The following is a 19,845-nucleotide window of genomic DNA, read 5'->3' on the forward strand; positions in this document are numbered from 1 at the left end:
TAAGGGGTACAATGTGATGTTTTGATAAACATGTATGGGTGTAATGACTCCCACAATCAAGCTAATTAACATATCCAGCACCTCAGAGTTACCCTTTTGTATGTGTGTGTGTGGTAGGAATACTTCAGATTTATTCTCTTGACAAACTCCAAGGATGCGACGCAGGACTGCTAACTATAGTCACTTTGCTACACCTTAGATGTCCAGAAAGCATTTCATCCTATATGACTGAAACTACTTTTTCATCAATGTGTCCTCATTTCCCCCTCACCCTGGTAACTACTACTCTACTCTCTGCTTCTATGAATTTGACTTTTTTAAGTTCCACATATCATAAGTAAGATTACATAAATAAGATCATGTAGCATTTGTATTTCACTTAGCATAATGTCCTCTAGGCTCATCTACAGTGATGCAAATGGCAACATTTTCTTCTTTTTAAAGGAATAATAATATTAAATGTTAAAATAACATTAACTGTTAAGGGAATAAATAATATTCCATTTTATATTCCATTGTCTATCTATCTATCATCTATTTCACAATGTCTTTATCCATTCATCTATCAATGGTGGACATTTAGATTGCTTCCATATCTTGGCTATTGCCAAATAATGCTGCAGTAGGGCTGGGAGTATAGATATCTCCCTAAGATCCTGATTTCATTTCCTTTGGATATATACCCACAGTGGGATTGCTGGATTATATGGGACACTGGACAGTAATGAATGAACCCAGCTGAACCTCTCTTTTGCTGGATGTGTTCTAGGGGCACAGAGATTGAACACTTACCCCACATTCCAGAGGATGCTCACTTACACCAGCTCTGGATTTCCTGAGGTTGTTGCATGCCCTAACACTGACACACTGGGCTGCTGAGGTACTGGGGGGCTGAAACAGTGTCTTTGACCCCAGACCCATGGCCAGCTGGCTTTCAATAAAGCCACGTGCTGACAGAGGGTGGTGTGACTCTTCCCTGAAGCCTTAGGAGGATGACATCCCCACACTCCATCAGGGACAAAAGGAAATGACTGGTCTTTTCTGGACTGGTCTTTTACCTGCTGACTCAAGACTCATAAAAGCCACGTTCTCTTCTCTTACCTCCCAACTGTTTTCTCTAAATGGCCCAATGCCTCGCCTTTTTCTAACTTTGTACAGCCTGACAGCTGCAGAAGCCTTTTCATCTCCTAAGGGAGCCACCTCCAAACCATTCCTCTCCCTTGGCTGGCATTGGAAGGCTCCTGGGCCGCAGGTGCCTGGGCAAACCTTCCAAATACCTACCAGTAGGCTTCCAGCAAGAATCCATCTGAAGTGCTGTTGGGCTGAAAAAACCAGTCAGTGTACAAACTGCCTCGGAACTGTAGTTCACTGGCCCACACCCATAGACCCTGCTGGTAAGATCCACCCTTCTGAGCAGAAACTGCAGAGCAGGGCCAGGGCTGGACACTGGAGCTAGAGGGACATCTAGGGTCAGCGGTTGGCTCCAGCCGCCTGCCTCCCACTCCCCTCACAGGGCTCTGAGGTCAGGCATGCATGCTGCCTTCCCCTCACTCAGCAGGCAGAGCTGGCCACTTTCCAAAGAGTCTCAGCCCTGGAATCCAGACCCTTCTCCTCCCCTTCCTCTCCTGTGCCCCAGAGGGCTTTGATCAAAGCGAGAGGAGCAGTTAACGGGTGTCATGGAAGCATGGTCATGCAGAAAGCCTGGGAGACATGGTTAGCTTATCTGTCAGCAATTTAAACTTAGAAGCTTTCCAGAAATTGCTGATATGGGGAATTGACCCCCAACTTCCTGCCCTTTTTCCAGTTTAGAGGAGGACTAGGAAGAGTGGGGCTGCAGTCTATGCTCAGAGAGCTATCTTTCAGGAGAATCAGCTTCACAGTTCCAGGACCCATAATGCACAGGGCCTTTCTCCCAGCTTCAAGTATCCTGCAAGGGTCTGAGCCTACCTGAGGCAGGAGACATGCTCAGAGTTCTGCCCAGACTTTGCATCTACACCAGTGGCTTATCACCCTTGCCCTGCACACTAGCAAAGGGTGGCATGTGCTGTCTGGTGAATAGGTGATAAAGGAAAGGATGTTGGTAGAGGCCTAGGAATCCTTAAGTGATGAAAAACATGGACTTGAAAGCCAGACTGACCTGTATATAGTTCTTGGCACCTGACAGTTTTGGTCAAGTTAACCACCCTGAGCCCCAGCTTTCTTGTTTGTTGAGTAGCAGCAATATCATCTGCCTTCAGGACCTTTGCTGTGAGGAACAAGTGAACTAGTCCATGTAAAATGCTTAACACTGTGCTTGCCACAAAATTAGAATTTGAAAAAACATAGCTAGTATTAATTAGTTAAAAGAACCCTGAATTTTAGAAGAAGGTTTCAAATGCCCATGAATTTCATTATTAAGGGTCTACTTACCTACTTGTAACATAGGAAAACCTGCTCCCTCCCCTGAAGCTGATGAAAGAAGATGGTACCTTCTTGCCCTTGGTGCCCCAGCCCCACCCTCCTTTCTGTGTCAAGACTAGAGTATCTGCTGGAATCCCACTGCCCCATGTATCAGGAAGCCTTGGGCTAGATGGAATCTTCCATTTTATCTCCCTTATTCTCCCAAATTGTTCTTAACCAGTTCCACAACATCTTCTCTACTGCCTCACCAAGTGTCATCACCTCTTCATGTGATATGCATCCATCCATCCATCTAATAAATAGTAACTGATCACAAGCGATGCCAAGCATATGTTAACATGCTAAGGACCTACCAATGAAAACAGGACACACATAATTTCTATTCTTTCGATTCCAATGGGGAGAAGCAAATACTTAGTTTGTGATAACACAAATGTTTAATTACAATCATCATTAATGTGATTGTAAGTCCCATGTCAGCTGGGAACACCCACAGTCTAGATAAAATCAGTTCACATCCCCATACCTTTCTCTGCTCTCTCCAGGATCCTGGGTCGTGAGTGTCTTAGGTTCTTATGGTAACCTTTGGAGCCAAAGTCCTGCCTCCTTAGTTCATGGATCACCTAATTCTTTTAAGTATGCTGTTGTTGTTGTTCCATACTGTATTATTCAGATATGAAACTCAGCCTCATTCTCAATTTTTAAGAAAACCCTTCTTTTACTACAATAATTTGTTAATAGATATCTACTGTACAAAGGTGCAAATTATGATATGAAAAGCGTAAGATGTGCATAGAGGAAGTGTACACATTCGAATGTGCACAAAGTTAAGCTGTTGGCCTAAAAGAGACTGTTATAAATATAAAACGTCTTATGTAAACTTCATGGTAATTACAAAGCAAGAACACAGAGTACATACTACACTATAGAATAAGAGCCTGTACACAAAAGATAAAGAGAAAGGAACCAAGGCATACCACTACAGAAAACCATAAAAACACAAAGAGGGCAAGAGACGAAGAGAGGAATGAAGGAATTATAAAAAAAACCTACCAGAAAACAATGAATAAAAAGGCAATAGTAAGTCCATTCCTATCAATAATTACTTTTTTTTAAAGTTTATTTATTTATTTTGAGAGGAGGGGAGGAGCAGAGAGCAGGAGAGAGAATCCCAAGCAGGTCCACACTGTCAGCACAGAACCCAATGTGGAGCTCAAACTCAGGAACCATGAGATCATGACCTAAGCTGAAACAGAGTAGGAAGCTTAACTGACTGAGGCACCCAGGTGCTCCTTAATGATTACTTTAAATGTAAATGGACTAAATTCTCCAATCAAAAGATACAGAGTGTCTGAATAGATTTTTTTTTTTTTTTTAAAAGATCCAATTCTATTCTGCCTACAAGAGACTCACTTCAGCTTTAAGGGCACACATAGATTGAAAGTGAAGGGATGGAGAAAGATATCCCATGCAAATAGAAACCAAAAGAAAGCAGGGATAGCTATACTCATATCAACAAAATAGACTAACCAAGGACTGTAACAAGAGACAGAGAAGGTCATTATACAATGAGAGAGGTCAATTCATCAAAAGGATGTAACGTTTATAAATATTTATGTTTCCAACATAGAAATACCTAAGTACAGAAAGTAAATATTAACAGATCTAAAGAGAGAAATAGATAGCAATACGATAACAGTAGGAGACTTCAGTACCCCACTTTCAACAATGGATAGATCATCCAGACAGAAAATCAATAGGGAAACATTGAACTTAAACTACATGTTAGACTAGATGGATCTAACAGATAAATACAAAACATTCCATCCAACAGCAGCAGAATATCAATTCTTCTCAAGCACACATGGAGCATTCTCCAGGACACATCATATGCTACACCATAAAACAAGTCTTAATAAATTTAAGAAGACTGAAATCATATCATCATTTCTGACCACAATGGTATGAAACTTGAAATCAATTACAAGAAGAAAAATGTAAAACTCACAAATATGAGGAGATCAAACCACATCCTCCTAAACAACCAATGTCAAAGAAGAAATCAAAAGATGAATTTAAAAAAATCTTGAAGCAAATGAAAATGGAAACACAACATATCAAGACATGTGGGATATGGCAAAAACAATTCTAAGAGAGAGGCTTATAGTCATAAATATCTACATAAAGAAAAAAGGAAGATCTCAAATAAACCACCTAGCTTTATACCTCAAGGGCCTGGAAAAAAGAACAAATTAAGCCCAAAGTTAACAGAAGGAAGGAAATAACAAATATTGGAGCAGAAATTAATCAAATAGAGACTAAAAGACAAAAGAAAAGATCAATGAAACTAAGAGCTGGTTTTTCAAAAAAAATAAACAAAATAGACAAAACTTCAGCTGGACTTACCAAGAAAAAATGAGAGAAGACTTAAATAATATTAGGAAGGAAAGAGGAGGGATCCGAACTGATATTACACAAATACAAAGGATCATTAATAGACTATTGGAACCACAAATTGGACAAGCTAAAAGAAAAGGACAAATTCCTAGAAGGATGAACATACTGAAACTAAATCATAAAGAAATAAAAACTCTCAACAGATCAATTACTAGTAAAGAGATTGAATCAATCAAAAAACCTCCAAACAAAAAAGGCCAGGACCAGAGAGATGGCTTTACCAGTGAATTCAACCCAACATTTATTTTTTTTTTTAATTTTTTTTTTTCAACGTTTATTTATTTTTGGGACAGAGAGAGACAGAGCATGAACGGGGGAGGGGCAGAGAGAGAGGGAGACACAGAATCTGAAACAGGCTCCAGGCTCTGAGCCATCAGCCCAGAGCCCGACGCGGGGCTCGAACTCACCGACCGCGAGATCGTGACCTGGCTGAAGTCGGACGCTTAACTGACTGCGCCACCCAGGCGCCCCTCAACCCAACATTTAAAGAGGAACTAATGTCGATCCTTGTCAAACTGAAGAAAAGAGTATTTTGCAAATCATTTTATGAGACCAGCATTACTCTTATACCAAAGCCAGATAAGGGACATTACAATTTTCTTTATGAAAATTACAGGCTAAAATCCCTAATGAACATAGATGTAAAAATTCTCAACAAAATATTAGCAAAACAAATTCAACAATACATTGAAAGAATTGGACACCATGATCAAGACGGATTTATTCCAGGGATGCAAGGATGGTCCAACATTCACAAATCAATCAATGTGATACACCACATTAACAAGATGAAGGATAAAAATCATATGGTCGTTTCAATAGATATGGAAAAAGCATTTGACAAAATTGAACACCCTTTTGTGATAGACACTGTAAGCAACTGGGCATAGAGGAAATGTACTTCAACATAACAATGGTCATAAATGACAAGCCCAGGGCTAACATCATACTCATCAGCAAAAATCTTAAGGCTTTTCCATTAGGATCAGGAACAAAACAAGTATGCCTACTCTCCCACTTTTATTCAACATATTATTGGAAGTGCTAGCCAGAACAGTAAGAAAAAGAAAGAAAGACATCCACATTGGTAAGGAAGAAGTAAAACTTTCGCTATTTGTAGATAACATGATAGTATATATAGAAAACCCTAAAGACTCCCCCAGAGGAAAAAAAAAAAAAAAAACGCTGCTAGAATAAATGAATCCAGTAAAGTTGTAGGATACAAAATCAAAACACAAAAATCTGTTGCATTTCTATATAGTAATGTTGAATGATCAGAAGGAGAAATTTTAAAAATAATCCATTTACAATTGCATCAAAAGAAATAAAATACTGAGGAATGAATTTACCAAGGAGGTGAAAGGCCCGTAAAATGAAACTATTAGGCACTGGTGAAAGAAATTGAAGAAGGCACAAATGAAGTGACAGATACATTCCATGCTCATGAACTGAAAGAGTTAATATTGTTAAAATGTCCATACTACCTCCAAAGCAATCTACAGATTCAGTGTAATCCCTATAAAGATTCCAAAGGCACTTTTCACAGAAATAGAAAAAAAAATCCTACAATTTGTATGAGACTGCAAAGATTCTGAATAGTGAAAGCAATTCTGAGAAAGAACAAAGTTGGAGGCACCATATTTCCTGATTTACAATTATAATACAAAGCTTTAAGTACCAAAACAGTATACTGTTGGAATAAAAAACAAATACATAGATCAGTGAGAAAGAATAGAGAGCCTAGAAATTAACCTATTTGTCTATGGTCAATTAATTTTTGACAAATGAGCCAAAAATAACGGGGAAAGGATCATCTTTCAATAAATGACATTGGGAAAACAGTTTCTGAAAAAGAAGGAAACCACCTCCCTATCTTATCATCCACAAAAATCAACTAACAATGTGTTGTGATGAGCACTGGGTATAGTACATTAGTGGTGAATTACCAAATTCTACATCTGAAACTAGTATTACACGGTGTTAACCAACTGGAATTTAAATAAAAGCTTGAAACTAATAAAAAAAAAATCAACTCAAAATGGATTAAAGACTTGAACATAAAGACCTGAAACCATAAAACTGCTCAGAGAAAACATAGGGGACAAGCTTTTCAACATCAGTCTGAACAACATTTCTGTACATTTGACACCAAAGGAAAGGAAATGGAAGCAAAAATAAACAAGTGGGACTACATCAAACTAAAAAGCTTCTACTCAGCAAAGGAAACCATTGACAAAATTAAAGGCAACCTGTGGAATGGAAGAAAATATCGTATATATGATGAGGAGTTAATATCCAAAAGATATAAAGAACTCATGCAAGCCAGTAGTAAAAACACAACCCGATTTTAAAATGGGGAAAAAGATCTGAAAAGATATTTTTCTAAAGAAGACATAAATGCCCAAAAAGGACAAGAAACGGTGCTAGAAATTACTAATTGTCAGGGAAATGCAAATCAAAACCACCATGAGATATCACCTCATACCTGTTAAGATGGCTATTACAATCAAAAACATAAGAGATAACAAACGTTATCAAGAATACGGAGAAAAGAGAACCCGGGTGCAGCCACTACAGAAAACAGTATGGAGGATCCTCAAAAAATTAAAAATAATACTATCACATATTATCCAGCAATCCCACTTCTGGGTATACAGACAAAGGAAATGAAAACAAGATCTCAAAGAGCTATCTTTACTCCCATATTCACTGCAGCATTATTCACGAAAGCCAAGATCAGAAACAACCTGGGTCAGTTGGTAGATGAGTGGGTAATGAGGATGTGGTAAACGTATGCAATGGAATATTATTCAGCCTTTAAAAGGAAGATAATCCAGTGCTTTGTGACAATATGCATGAACCTGGAGGATATCACGATAATGAAATAAACGAGACAGGGAAAGACAAATAGTGTATGGTATTACTATATGTGGAATCTAAAAAAAAAAAAAAAAAAAAAAGTTGAACTCATAAAAACAGAGTAGGAGAATGGTTTTGAGGATTGGGAAGTAGAAGAAACAGGGAATGGTTGATAAAAGGATACAAACTTTCAGTTCTAAGATGAGTAAGTTCTGGGGCGCCTGGGTGGGTCAGTCCGTTAGGCATCCAACTTCGGCTCAGGTCATGATCTCATGGTTTGTGATTTTGAACTCCACGTCAGGCTCTGTGCTGACAGCTCGGAGCCTGGAGCCTGCCTTGGATTCTGTGTCTCCATCTCTCTCTGCCCCTTCCCCACTTGCACTCACTCTCTCAAAAATAAATAAACGTTGAAAAAAAAATTTTTTTAAAGATGAATAAATTCTGAGGATCTGGTGTATAACATAGTGGCTACAGATGGTAACACTGTATTGCATAACTGAAATTTTATAAGAAAGTGGAATTTAAACATTCTTACCCTTGCCCCCCAAAAGGTAAATATGTGAGATAATGGATGTGTTAATTAACTCAATGGGGGAAATCTTTTCATAAGGTTTATGTATATCAAATCGTTATGTTGTACACTTTAAAGATCTTACCAGTTTGTCTCTTATATCCCAATAAAACTGAACAAAAAAAGAAAATTATACAAAGTAACTTGTGGGTTTTTAGACTTACCTACAGACTTTTACGGGAAGGAGGTATCAGACTAGGGGTTTAAATCATAGCATTCCAAACAGGTTCATATCCTATATCAAGCATCCCCTTTTTTAACATGTCCTCCAGCCCTGGCGACTGTCACTTACCACCCTACCCCATATCCTACTCAAAGTCAGCCCCAGCCTCATAGCATCTGGCTGACTCCTCCCCATATTCTCTTCTACTCTTAGAGAAATACAATTTTTTCTCATCTCTCACCGAACAGTTTTGCTCCTTTCTGTTGCATAGGCTCCTGTCAATGCCCAGAGGTCCTCACCTTTTGCCTGAAGCTCATCATTAAGTGTTTCCCTAAGCAGAGGACTTGCCACCTAAGAGGCATAGTGCTGTCAGCTGCCAAGACATTTTTGACCCTGGTCATGCAGTGAAAAAGTACAGGTTTCCTGCACATGTATAATGGGGTGGGGTGCTTGCGTTAATTTAGGGGTTAAAGATAATAAAGGCTAAGTAAGAGTCAGCCAGAGTAGGTGGAAGGGGAGACAGAGGACCTGAAAAGCCAACATGGATGGACCATAGGGAGTGAGTGGTGATGGATATGATGAGGAAACTGAAGAAAGATGCAGGTGAGTCCACTGTACCCAGAAAACCGAGTTCACTTCAGACTGCTGCCTATCTGTCACCTCCACCACAGTTCTGCTCCCTGGGTTGGCCCAGAAAGGTATTTATGGCTGAACATCACACTTCTGACCCCCCTAGCTGGCAGGTCAGATTCTTAATAATAAATGGCTTATTAAAACAATTATTGAGGGGCACCTGGGTAGCTCAGTCAGTTAAGTGTCTGACTCTTGATTTCAGCTCAGGTCATAATCTCATGGTCATGAGATCAAGCCCTGTGTTGGGGCTTTGTGCTGAGTGTGGAGCCTGCATAGGATTATTTCTCTTCCTCTCTCTCTCTGCCCCTTCCCATCCCTTCCTCCCTCCTTCTCTCTCTCTCTCTCAAAATAAATAAATAAACATTAAAAAAAAACAATTATTGAAATGCAGTCTTCCAAATAACATGTTAGCCAACACCTTCCTTCCTTGTCCCCATCCCTAAGTCCTTCATTCAATATGCAACACAGCAATGAGCCAGCCCCTGATGACTCCTGTTTTTCCTGCAGTTTCTTGCATTCAGATAAGGTGCACCTGGCTAGGAGCAGGAGCCCAACTAGAAACACTGGGGCCTCTGCTGGCTGCTTGGAGCCTCAGGCAGCTTTGACTGCATGCAGTCCGACTTTTCTCCCTGCAAGCTTTTCAAGGCATCTTAACTCTCCTTGTTTCTAAAAACTGGAACATCCCAGCCTCTACTGACCTTCTGTCTGCCTTAGAATGAGACACCCCCTCGGGGCCAACGCAGAGTCTGACCAGAGCAGTCTGGACTGCAGTTCCTCACCCACTGCCTGGGCCCCTTTGTGCAGGCTACAAACCACACAAATGAATAAGCCGGCCCTGCTTATAACAGGCCTGGGAGGGCAGTCAGGAACCTAAGAGCCCAGCCTCCCTAATGAAGAAACTGAGGCTCAACTTGGCCTCATGCTGAATTAGTGCCTGTGTTTCATGGCTAATAATTTAGGCAGATCCAAACACCACTCCCTAGGAGAAACCATGGTTCAGCCTGACAGAATGCAAGGAGCCAGACAGATGTATGTTAGAACGTTGACTCTTATTAGCCACATGAACTTGGGCTTTCCAAAGCCTGGTTTTGGCATCTGTAAAATGGGGACTAAAATTCTTGTCACAGAGGTCTTCTGTGAGGTTAAACGAGGTGGCATGAGCCACCCGGCCTAAGCTGACACATGACCGACATCAGTTGGCCGTGTACCTCCAGAGTGAGCGGAGGGCACGATGCTGGGAGCGTGAGGAGGCGTGTGCTCAAGTGTGAGGAGAGGGAGGAGGCAGTGGAGGTTCCTTCTCTCTCTGGTGACTCACAGCCTGGTGACTAGCGAGGCTGGGAGGCAGCATGTCTTGGTGGGGAGGAAGCCCCCCCAGCTCCGTGCAGGCGACATATTGCAGAGAGGGGGAGGGTAGCCTGGTGAGCATGACATGGCTCCAGAGAAATCTGTCACAGAGTTGGAGAAATAAAGAAAAACAGGAAATGCTCTGGGCAAATATCAGAACAGAACTCCCTGCAGTATGAGCATTTGGGGATGGGTGCTGCAGAGGGTGAAGGAGCAGGGATGCCAGCAGTGGTGGGGCCTTCATGGGCAGACACTCCTCTGCCAGCCAAGGTGTGGAGGAACACTGGGCTCCACCCAGACCAGGACCTCAACAGGGTCAGGGAAAAAGCCAGTCAGGACACTTTCCTGCCATCCCACCTGGAGTTTCGTGTTCTCTGTGGGGCAGCAGCTTGATTTCCTGGTCCCAGGGATTCTGCCTCAGGCTCTGGAGAACTGGGTGAGTTTCTCTAGCTACTCACGTGATTACACAGGAGGTCAGTTATGTGTCTCTTTTTCATTTGCTAAAAACAGATTCATTGAACACTTACTTTATTCCTGGTTCTGTGCTAGACACAGAAATTACACATATAAATAAGATAGGATGCAAATCCTCATTTGGTTTTGATTACTAATGTGTATGTATGTATGAAAGTGCGTGTGTATGTGCATTTTGCATCAATCTTTGCGGATTTACGTATGTAGTTATGTTTACATAAGTGTTTTCATGTGTGAATCCATATATGTAATTCTGGGTGTGCATGAATGTGTGTATATATGATCATGTATGTAAGTCTGTGTGGGTAAGTTGAAGTGTTTAAGTGTTTCTGCGTGCACCTTCTTCTTCAGTAACTAAGAAGAAAGTGTAGGGAGGATTCTCTGCAGTGGGCCTGAGGTTTATGTTTACAGAAAGAGGGAGTTATTATTGGAAGCATTTTGCTCCAAGGATTCTGGGAGCTGGGAGCTCACAGTGCCTCTCAACACACTTTCCTCATGCCAGGTAGGGTTAGGATCTAAAGAGTCAGACATAAGAGACTGACCCAAGCAAGCAGGAAGCCAGGACCCAGGATGGCAAGACCAGAATGAAAGAATGTGCCAAGGCCAGGGGCTAGAACCAAGTGATGAGAATCCCTAACAAGAGCTGAGGGCTTGGCAGTAGTCAGAGGATGGAGGAGTCAGAAGACCCGAAGCAGACAAGAAAACATCTGATACCCAGGTATCCTGGCAAATTGAGCCATGTTTCCTCCACCATCAGAGCGCAAGGTAATTTCTAAACAAAGGCTGCCTCAGGCAGAGCCTTGTTAAAATGTCCTGCAGGGTGACAACCAGTGCCTGGCTTGGGAACCAGTAAGAGATCAGTGTCTGAAGGTAAGGTGGCTCTTCCTGAGACACGAGCCATCAATGCCTCGAATGGAGATTGAGAATATAGAGTAGGATGGGGAAGAGGTGGCTCAGAAGACCCACAGGAGCTCTGAACAGGAAGAGGGGACAGATTGGACAGGACACTGAGGTCACCTAAAATATATGACCTTTGTCTGCTGTTGTCCTTGGCATGGCTTGTCACTTAGATGGGCTTCTTTGAGATTTATGCTCACGTAATATCATTTTTATTATGCAGTTAATCACAGGAGGGAAAAGAAAAAGGGAGTGTATCTGAATGCTTCTATTTCATTTGCTTAATGGAGCGCTCAGAGTAGGAGAGAGAAAGCTCCCTAATCATTTATTTTAGTAACCGGAGTTATATTCGAGAGTTCCTGACAGTGACATCCAGCCACTGAGGGCAGGGAGACTGTCTTTATCTTGGTGCCTGTGAACAGAACCAGACATGCCTTCAAAGGCGTGCTGTCTGCTGAGAGTGCAGATAACAGCACCAATAAAGCAGGGCTGAGGCAAACAGCAGAGGTGTACTATCCAATCCTATTAGAGCCTGGATGAGAATTCAGTCTTCCTTCCCACAAGATTCCAGACTGTTGGTTTCTCGGCCGTGGGAGGGATTTTAGATGCTAATTCCAATGTCCTCTGCTTGTACTGGCATTTCCTTTCAACGCTGCACTTGTGAACTTGGGTTGGCTTGTGTGGCTGCTTGGTTCTATTCTCCACACTGGGCCTGAGGTGAGGAGGGCAGCAGGTGCTGGGATAGACCCAACAGTAACATGTTTCTTCTCAGGCCTGCTTGGCTTGATTTCTAGGCTGTGAGTTCGCATTTCTCATCCAAAGGAGAGGTAGTAATGTGTGTGCTGGTAATAGCAATGGCTGTGGAGTCAGACTAAGCAGGGTTCAAACACTGACCCTTGGACAGTGGGTGGGTGCGGACTTGGACAAGTTACCAGGAATTTCAGCTACTGGGTACAAGTGAGGAGCAATACGGCATGGTGGTAAAGAGGGTGAACTCCAGACCAAATACTTGCCATGTGGCCTTGGGCAAGTTACTAACTTTATGCCCAAGTCCCCTCATCCACGAATTGGAAATTACTATAGTATCAACCTCATAGGGTTGTTGTGGGGATATAGCGATAGTTTAGAATCGTGCACTAAGTCTCTGACATTATTAATTTGACTATATCTATAAAATGGACACCATGGTAGTATATACATCACTGAACTGTTATGAAGATTATGTGAAGCAGCGCTGATAAACTGCTTTGCTTAATACCTGACCAACAGTAAGCTCTCAATAAATATAAGCAGTTGTTGTTGCTAATGAAATCAGCTTGGATGCCAGGTCAGGGCCCAGACAGCAAGGCGGTCCTTGCTAGACGAGCCGTCCGCCTATCGCCCCTCCTGATGGGGAGGAGGTCCGGGTAGGCTTAGCCTAGTTACATCATGACGGCTGTTACAGAGAGACACATCTCATCTCCTTGGCTGACTCCAGGCCTGGCTGAGCGTCCCCTCTCTTATCGACCCGGGAGGCGGCAGACGGAGGGGGCTGTTTCCTTCATGAAGAAAAAAAAAGAAAAAAGAAAAAAAAGCCTGTGCCTCTGAATTGCCGCTGGGTGCGAGACAGAGGAGGAGTGGGCAAGAATGGGCACAGGGCCAGGGGAAGTAGGAGTGGGTGTGTGGGAGGAGCGGAGAGATGGCTGGGCTCCCACCACTGGAGACAAACACACCCTGTCTGGAGGTTTGCTGGGTGCTGGATCCCTGCCTGGCACTCGTAAAGGCAGAGTGAGTGTGCACTGGGACCTTCCCTCATCCAGAGAAGGCTCACTTTCAGAAAGGGCCCTGGCAGAGCACCAGGCCAGGCGAGGAGCCCCTGTAGGTCCCGGGGTTAAAAGTTGGGGCTGCCACCTGCCAGAGCTAAGAGATCCTTAACTCATCCTTCGAAAGATAATGAACATCACGAACTGAGTGAAGGACACAGGCCATGCTTTCGCTTTGGGGGATGGGACCCCTGATCCAGCGGAACTCAGCGCTCTGCAACTGGTACCAGCAAGCCTCCCAGCCCCAGGCTAGCACCTCCCCATTACCCATGATCCAGTTTTATTCTACAGTGCCTTGTCTAAGAGCAAAGCCAGGACTTCCTGCTGGAATAGCCAGTCCCATTTGAGTATCATGCCATCTAATTATTTAGCAAATGATAATAATAATGAGCCACGATTTAGCCAACACGTATGGGAGACAGATTGTCCTGGGCGGTTTCTACAGTGCCTGACTCTACTGCTTATTAACTTCGAAAGCCTCCATTTTCTCACCAGTTAAATGGAAACATGCCATAGTGAGAGATTATTGTCCTGAGGACCAGTCAGTCACACATGGTTGATAGACACAACACTCGGCCACCTGCAATCCCCCGTAAGGCAAACCTAGGGCCCATGTATGGCAGGCATGGCCAGCAATCACCCCCGTGCTGTCAGCAACTTTAGGGTCTGCTCAGCAGCACAGAACTGCTTTGGCTAAGGTCATACCCTTCCCAAAGAATCCCTGGAGGTCTTGGCACAGCACACAGACCCTGGAGAGTGAGCAATAAACCCTGGGAAGACCTGCCAAATCCATAAAATTTTAGGCGCGCAGTGCATGGATAACTCCTTCAAAGTAAAAGGCAAATGATCAAATCTTAAAACTCTGTGGTAATAATGGAAGCAAAACACCTGGTGAGCATCCTTGGGTTCTGGAAGCAGCATATTCCAAACCTAGGGGCACTGCTCTGGCCCATATACCAGGTGACACAAAAGGCTGCCAGCTTCAAGTGAGGCCTATAGCAGGAAAAGGGCTCTGGCACAGGTCTGGGCTGCAGGGCAAGCAGCCTAACCATTTAGACCACACAGTCAGGCAAACTTGCAGGAGGCATCAGCATAGGGAAAGATGCCACATGGGGTTCCTGGGAGTCTCAGTGGGAGAATCAAAATTCAGGCCCCTGTGCTTCTGAAGCAAGACCCTGCCCTCTGCAGCACATGCCTTTAGAAAAAATACCTCCTGGCGTGTGGTATGAGGTCTTTAGAAATGGAATGCCCAACCATGAGATACATCAGGGGTGAGGTGGCTGGAATTCACCTTTGTGAGCTTGTCTATCATCAGGTCAGGCAGGCCCAGCAACAACCCACTGTAAGACAGAACTGGTTCATCCAGGACTGGGGGCAAGCAGGGCCAGGGACATGAGGAAGACGCCTAAATAGTGGCCCAAACCCCCATGGCACCCTCTACTTACACCAGAGCTCCTTCTTCATCTCATGCCTGTGGCTCTATGGAGGAATCTCATGAGACCAACTAAGGAGGAGGAAAAAGCCAGAGCAGGGCTTATGCATGGGTTAGCTCTGTAAGTGGGTAGAAGTACCAGTGGCCTTAAAAGACAGTAGTGCCTTCTGCTTCTGGGAAGATGGAGTACACATATTTTTCCCTATTCTGTCCATCAAAGACAACCAAAAATTGCACACTGTATTTAAAACAAACCTAAGAAGGCTCTGAAAGGCAGAGAGAAGAAGGCAGACTACATAGGGCCCTTGGGACCTGAGGAACAACACAGGAGCCAGTTGTCTAGGCCTTCCTTTGCCTCATCCATTCTAGGCTTGGGTCTGAAGACATGAGCAAGCTGGAAATGCCAATGAGTACTGGCAAAATACCCCCAATAAAGACCTGCTCCCTCGTCCAAAGGACCAGGAAAAGAAGAGTCTAGCAAGACAGAAAACTTTTAAAAAATAACTACTCCACTCTGGCCAAACACCAGAGGAGAAACTGTGGTCCCACCCCCCAACCCCAAAGGCCAAGTAGGGAGCCTCTGCTCCAATCCCCTCATCAGAGTGGCACCAGAGAAGGCCCAATGGACAAAGAAAACTTTTATACCCTCCCCTACTCCCAGTGGAGGCCACATCCACTCTTCACTCACCCCCTAGTACATGTTTTTCTGGCTCAAGACGGGTATTTCTCTCAGTTTCCCAGGACACCACACTTGTGTGTGTGTCGGGAGAGGGGAAGAGGTATTTTCTGAGTCTGACGTAAACACTTCTGGCTTTGGGTTGAAATTGCTGTCTGCAAAGCCAGTGAAATTTACTCCATGGTATCCGTTTGGTTTTGCCCCAAACCCTGGACTCTCCCAAATCTTGTGTTCTGGGCGCCAGACAAGTCTTGTAAATTTCTCTGGTCCTAGTTCACAGTGGGCATGCTTATTTAGCTCGGTTTGAATCCCTCCTCATCTACTGGCCAGCCAGGTGGCTGTAGTCAAATGACTAAGCCTTTCTATGCCCAGTGTTTCTAAAGCAGATATGATAACAGCACCCATCTTATGGGGCCTCAGTGGGGTCATACAGGCACAGGGTCCATCATATAGTAAACTCTCAATAAATGTTAACTTTTGCTCTCTTGAGTACCTCTTCCCACCTCTTCTCTTTTTCTCTGGGACCTAAAATCATGAGGCTTAAATCTCAGACTCAATTCTTCCATGTACTGGCTTTGCGACCTTGGATAAGTCTCTTAACCTTTCCGATTTTAGTTTTCTCATGAGGATGAAAGGCACAGACACACCACCTTGGAAGTTTTGTGAGGATGAGATGCTGGCTGTGTGAAAGAGCTTTCTCCATAGAATTTGCATAGTTGCTATGCAAATGGCATTCAGGCCATGGAAAAAGATCCAGAAAGTGCTCATTGTCCTCACAACAGCTGGAGCCAGCATCACAGACTGGCTTTATGGCGTAAAAGCTCACATCTGCCACACACACTAGCATGTTAAACTCTCACTCTTCTCCCGTCAGCTTCCCTGAGTGTGCTCCATCGTTTCCTTACAATACTGATCTGCTTAACACCTCTCATCCCCCAGTCCACGCGCAAGTGCTCCTGTACACACCCAGGTCTGGGGGCCTCCATGAGTACACAGGGATGGAGGGGAGGGGGCTTGAGAGGCCTTTCTGAGAAGTTGGAATCTTGGTTGGACTTACTCTCTCTCAGTGGTCATATTTGGGCTGGGGTGACACCACCATCCTAATCTTATACCACAATGGAATTTTGAATCTTTGGAATTAGTAACTGAACTTTTTTGTAATACACGGGAGGAAAGAGAGACTCACTGAAGGGAAATTTTGTCAGAGACAACACACTTGGGTTTTCATAAGTCTGGGTGCATTTCTTAGGCTGGGTTCCTCAGTAGCAGATCCTGAGACGGGTTATTTTTCAAGTGATTTATTAAGGAAAGCCTCTCAGGAGAAAGTGAGGTGAGGGAAGCAGGACAAGGAAGACAGAAAAGCCACCAAGTGTGTGAATTCAGGCAGAGTCCCTGGACAGTGACTTTAGCCTGGTCCTAGAGAGCATCTCTGGGTGTAAATGATGCCTCAAAGTTTGTCAGGACCAGAGATAAGAAAGCTGAGAATAAGTACCCCCAGCCAAAGACTAAAGGGCAGGAGGTAATGTGTGGGGGCTACTAAGCTGCCACGCACTGCCAGCTGTCCACACTTATGGGTACGCAGCCACAAGGCCTGCCTCAGGGAGAGTCAGGGATGGCAAAAATAAAGCAGAAAGTCACAGGAGCAGGGGGAGGAATGCGTGTAAATGGTAGAAAGGATCCCTGGGCATCTGGGTAAGCCCAATACTGACAGTATCTACCTTACATTGATTCCCTTTATGGGTATTTTCCTTTATTTCCCCCCATTGTTCCTGGGCCATAAGCAAACACCCTAAAAATAATTCTCTCATTCATTACTGGTGGACATGTAAATTGCCAAAACCACTTTGGGAGACAGTTTGGCATCCTCTCCTAAATTCAAAAAGCCCATGTCCTACTGACTCCCCACCTAGTTACAAGCTCTTTCTCATTTAGGAGCAGTCATGTTCCAGGGCACAATATCCCGGATGTGGACACCAACCACATACCCATTAACAGTAACACAGATATATCTATATATTGATATCTACATATCGATATATCGATATCTAGATATCTATCTATATAGATATATATACAGATAGATATCTGTATCTATCGATATATCGATATATCGATATCTAGATATATCGATATCTAGATATCTATGTAGATATCGATCTATCTATATATCGATAGATATCGATACATTGATATCTATCGATATCTAGATAGATATATAGATACATATATATAACATAATACCCACACAATGGAATATTGTAGAGCAACAAAAATAAACTACAGATTTACACAAATGCATGTTTCAATCTCGAATAAATGTTGAGTGTATAAGACACTACAACACAAAACCACATGAGATTTTGTTCCTATAAGGTTAAAAACAATAAGCAACAATAAACTATAATACTTACAGTTGGATGTGTAGACCATAAAACCCTAAAACAAAACAAAGGAATGATTACCACAAAAGGCAAGATACTGGTTATCTTTTGGAAGTGGGGATTAGAGGGAGAAGTTACTGAGGGGGGTGGGATTCAGGGATTCTAGGGGGCCGGGGACCTTCTATATCTTGACCTGCAAATTGTTACAGTAAAGTTTGCTTTGTGATAAATCATCAAGATGCAAGCATCTCTTTTATATACTTTCCTGAATTGTGGTATACTCCATAATAAAAAAGAAACTACTGTTTAAAACAAGTTTTAATTTCCTTTCCTTTTCTGCTTTTTCTTCCACTTTGTAATTGTAGCAAAATAAACAACCTAAAACTTTACTTTTAACAATTTTTAAATGTACATTTAAATCAGTGGCATTAAGTCCATTCATAATGCTGTGCAACCATTGCAACCATCCATTTCCACAACTTTTTCATCATCCCAAATAGAAACTCTGCAGTCATGATGCTGTAATTCCCATTCTCCCCTCTTTCCAGCACTAGTACTCTCTACTCTACATTCTGTCTTTATGAATTTGCCAATTCATTGGTCTTTTTGTGTCTGAATTATTTCATTTTGCATAATGTCTTCAAGGCTTACCCATGTTATAGCATGTATCACAATGTCATTCCTTTTTATGACTGAATAATGCTCCATTGAATGCATATACCACACTCTGTTTATCCATGCTGATGGACACTTGTGTGGTTCCCACCTTTTGGCAGTTGTGAACAGCACAGCCATCAACAAGGGCGTGCAAATATCTGTTTGGTTCCCTGCTTTCAATTCTTTTGAGGACAAGCCCAGGAGTGGAATGGTTGGATCTGTTTCTGTTTTGTTTTGAAGTTTTTGAGAGAGTGAGAGAGTACATGTGCAAGTGGGGTAGGGGCAGACAGAGGGGGAGAGAGAATTCCAAGCAGGTTCCACACTGTCAGTGCAGAGCTCGACGTGGGGTTCAAACTCACAAACCATGAGATCATGACCTGAGCCGAAATCAAGAGCCAGACGCTTAACTGACTGAGCCACCCAGGTGCACCATCCACCTTCTGCTTTTTAAACCAAAGGAATGGGTCTTTCCTCTTCCCAAGAATTTTTGCATGAATCCCAGCCAATGAGAGGGCTGACTATTGGAGGGCAGGGTGAAGCAAGGAAGTGAGAGATGCTCGTAGCTTCTGTCACTCACGACTGAGGCAAGAGGCGATGGAGGCCAGGATCCCTGGGTTCTGTGCCAGCTCTACCAGCCATGACCTAGCATGCCTCTTGCCCCCTGCGCCTAGTGACCCCATGACTCCGTGGGAACAATATCTCCCTTGTCGGTAGGAAGAGAATAAGCAAGGATGAGCAGGAGATGTCAGAGACTTTAAAGAAGCATCTTGACATTGATTAAAAACAAAACAGGGTGAGGGGCGCCTGGGTGGCGCAGTCGGTTAAGCGTCCGACTTCAACCAGGTCACGATCTCGCGGTCCGTGAGTTCGAGCCCCGCATCAGGCTCTGGGCTGATGGCTCAGAGCCTGGAGCCTGTTTCCGATTCTGTGTCTCCCTCTCTCTCTGCCCCTCCCCCGTTCATGCTCTGTCTCTCTCTGTCCCAAAAATAAATAAACGTTGAAAAAAAAACAAAAAACAAAACAGGGTGAGTTATGCAATGACAGACAAACTCATACTGTGGTCCTCTCTGGCTAAATGGGGGTGAGGACAGCGGAAGGG

General features: G+C 43.3%; 1 protein-coding gene across 1 annotated transcript in view; it reads right to left on the reverse strand.

The window, feature by feature from the left end:
• PTS (6-pyruvoyltetrahydropterin synthase) overlaps positions 1 to 19,845 on the reverse strand; it is a 681,414-nt gene that overhangs the window by 128,085 nt on the left and 533,484 nt on the right. Inside the window, exon 13 of the transcript XR_015241350.1 lies at positions 18,120 to 18,144. The gene's annotated coding sequence lies outside the window, so the exon portion shown is untranslated. The remainder of the gene's footprint in view (positions 1 to 18,119; positions 18,145 to 19,845) is intronic.

Source organism: Puma concolor, chromosome D1 (assembly GCF_028749965.1).
Source record: "Puma concolor isolate L17-30 chromosome D1, mPumCon1.1.hap2, whole genome shotgun sequence".
In the NCBI taxonomy this organism is placed as follows: domain Eukaryota; kingdom Metazoa; phylum Chordata; class Mammalia; order Carnivora; family Felidae; genus Puma; species Puma concolor.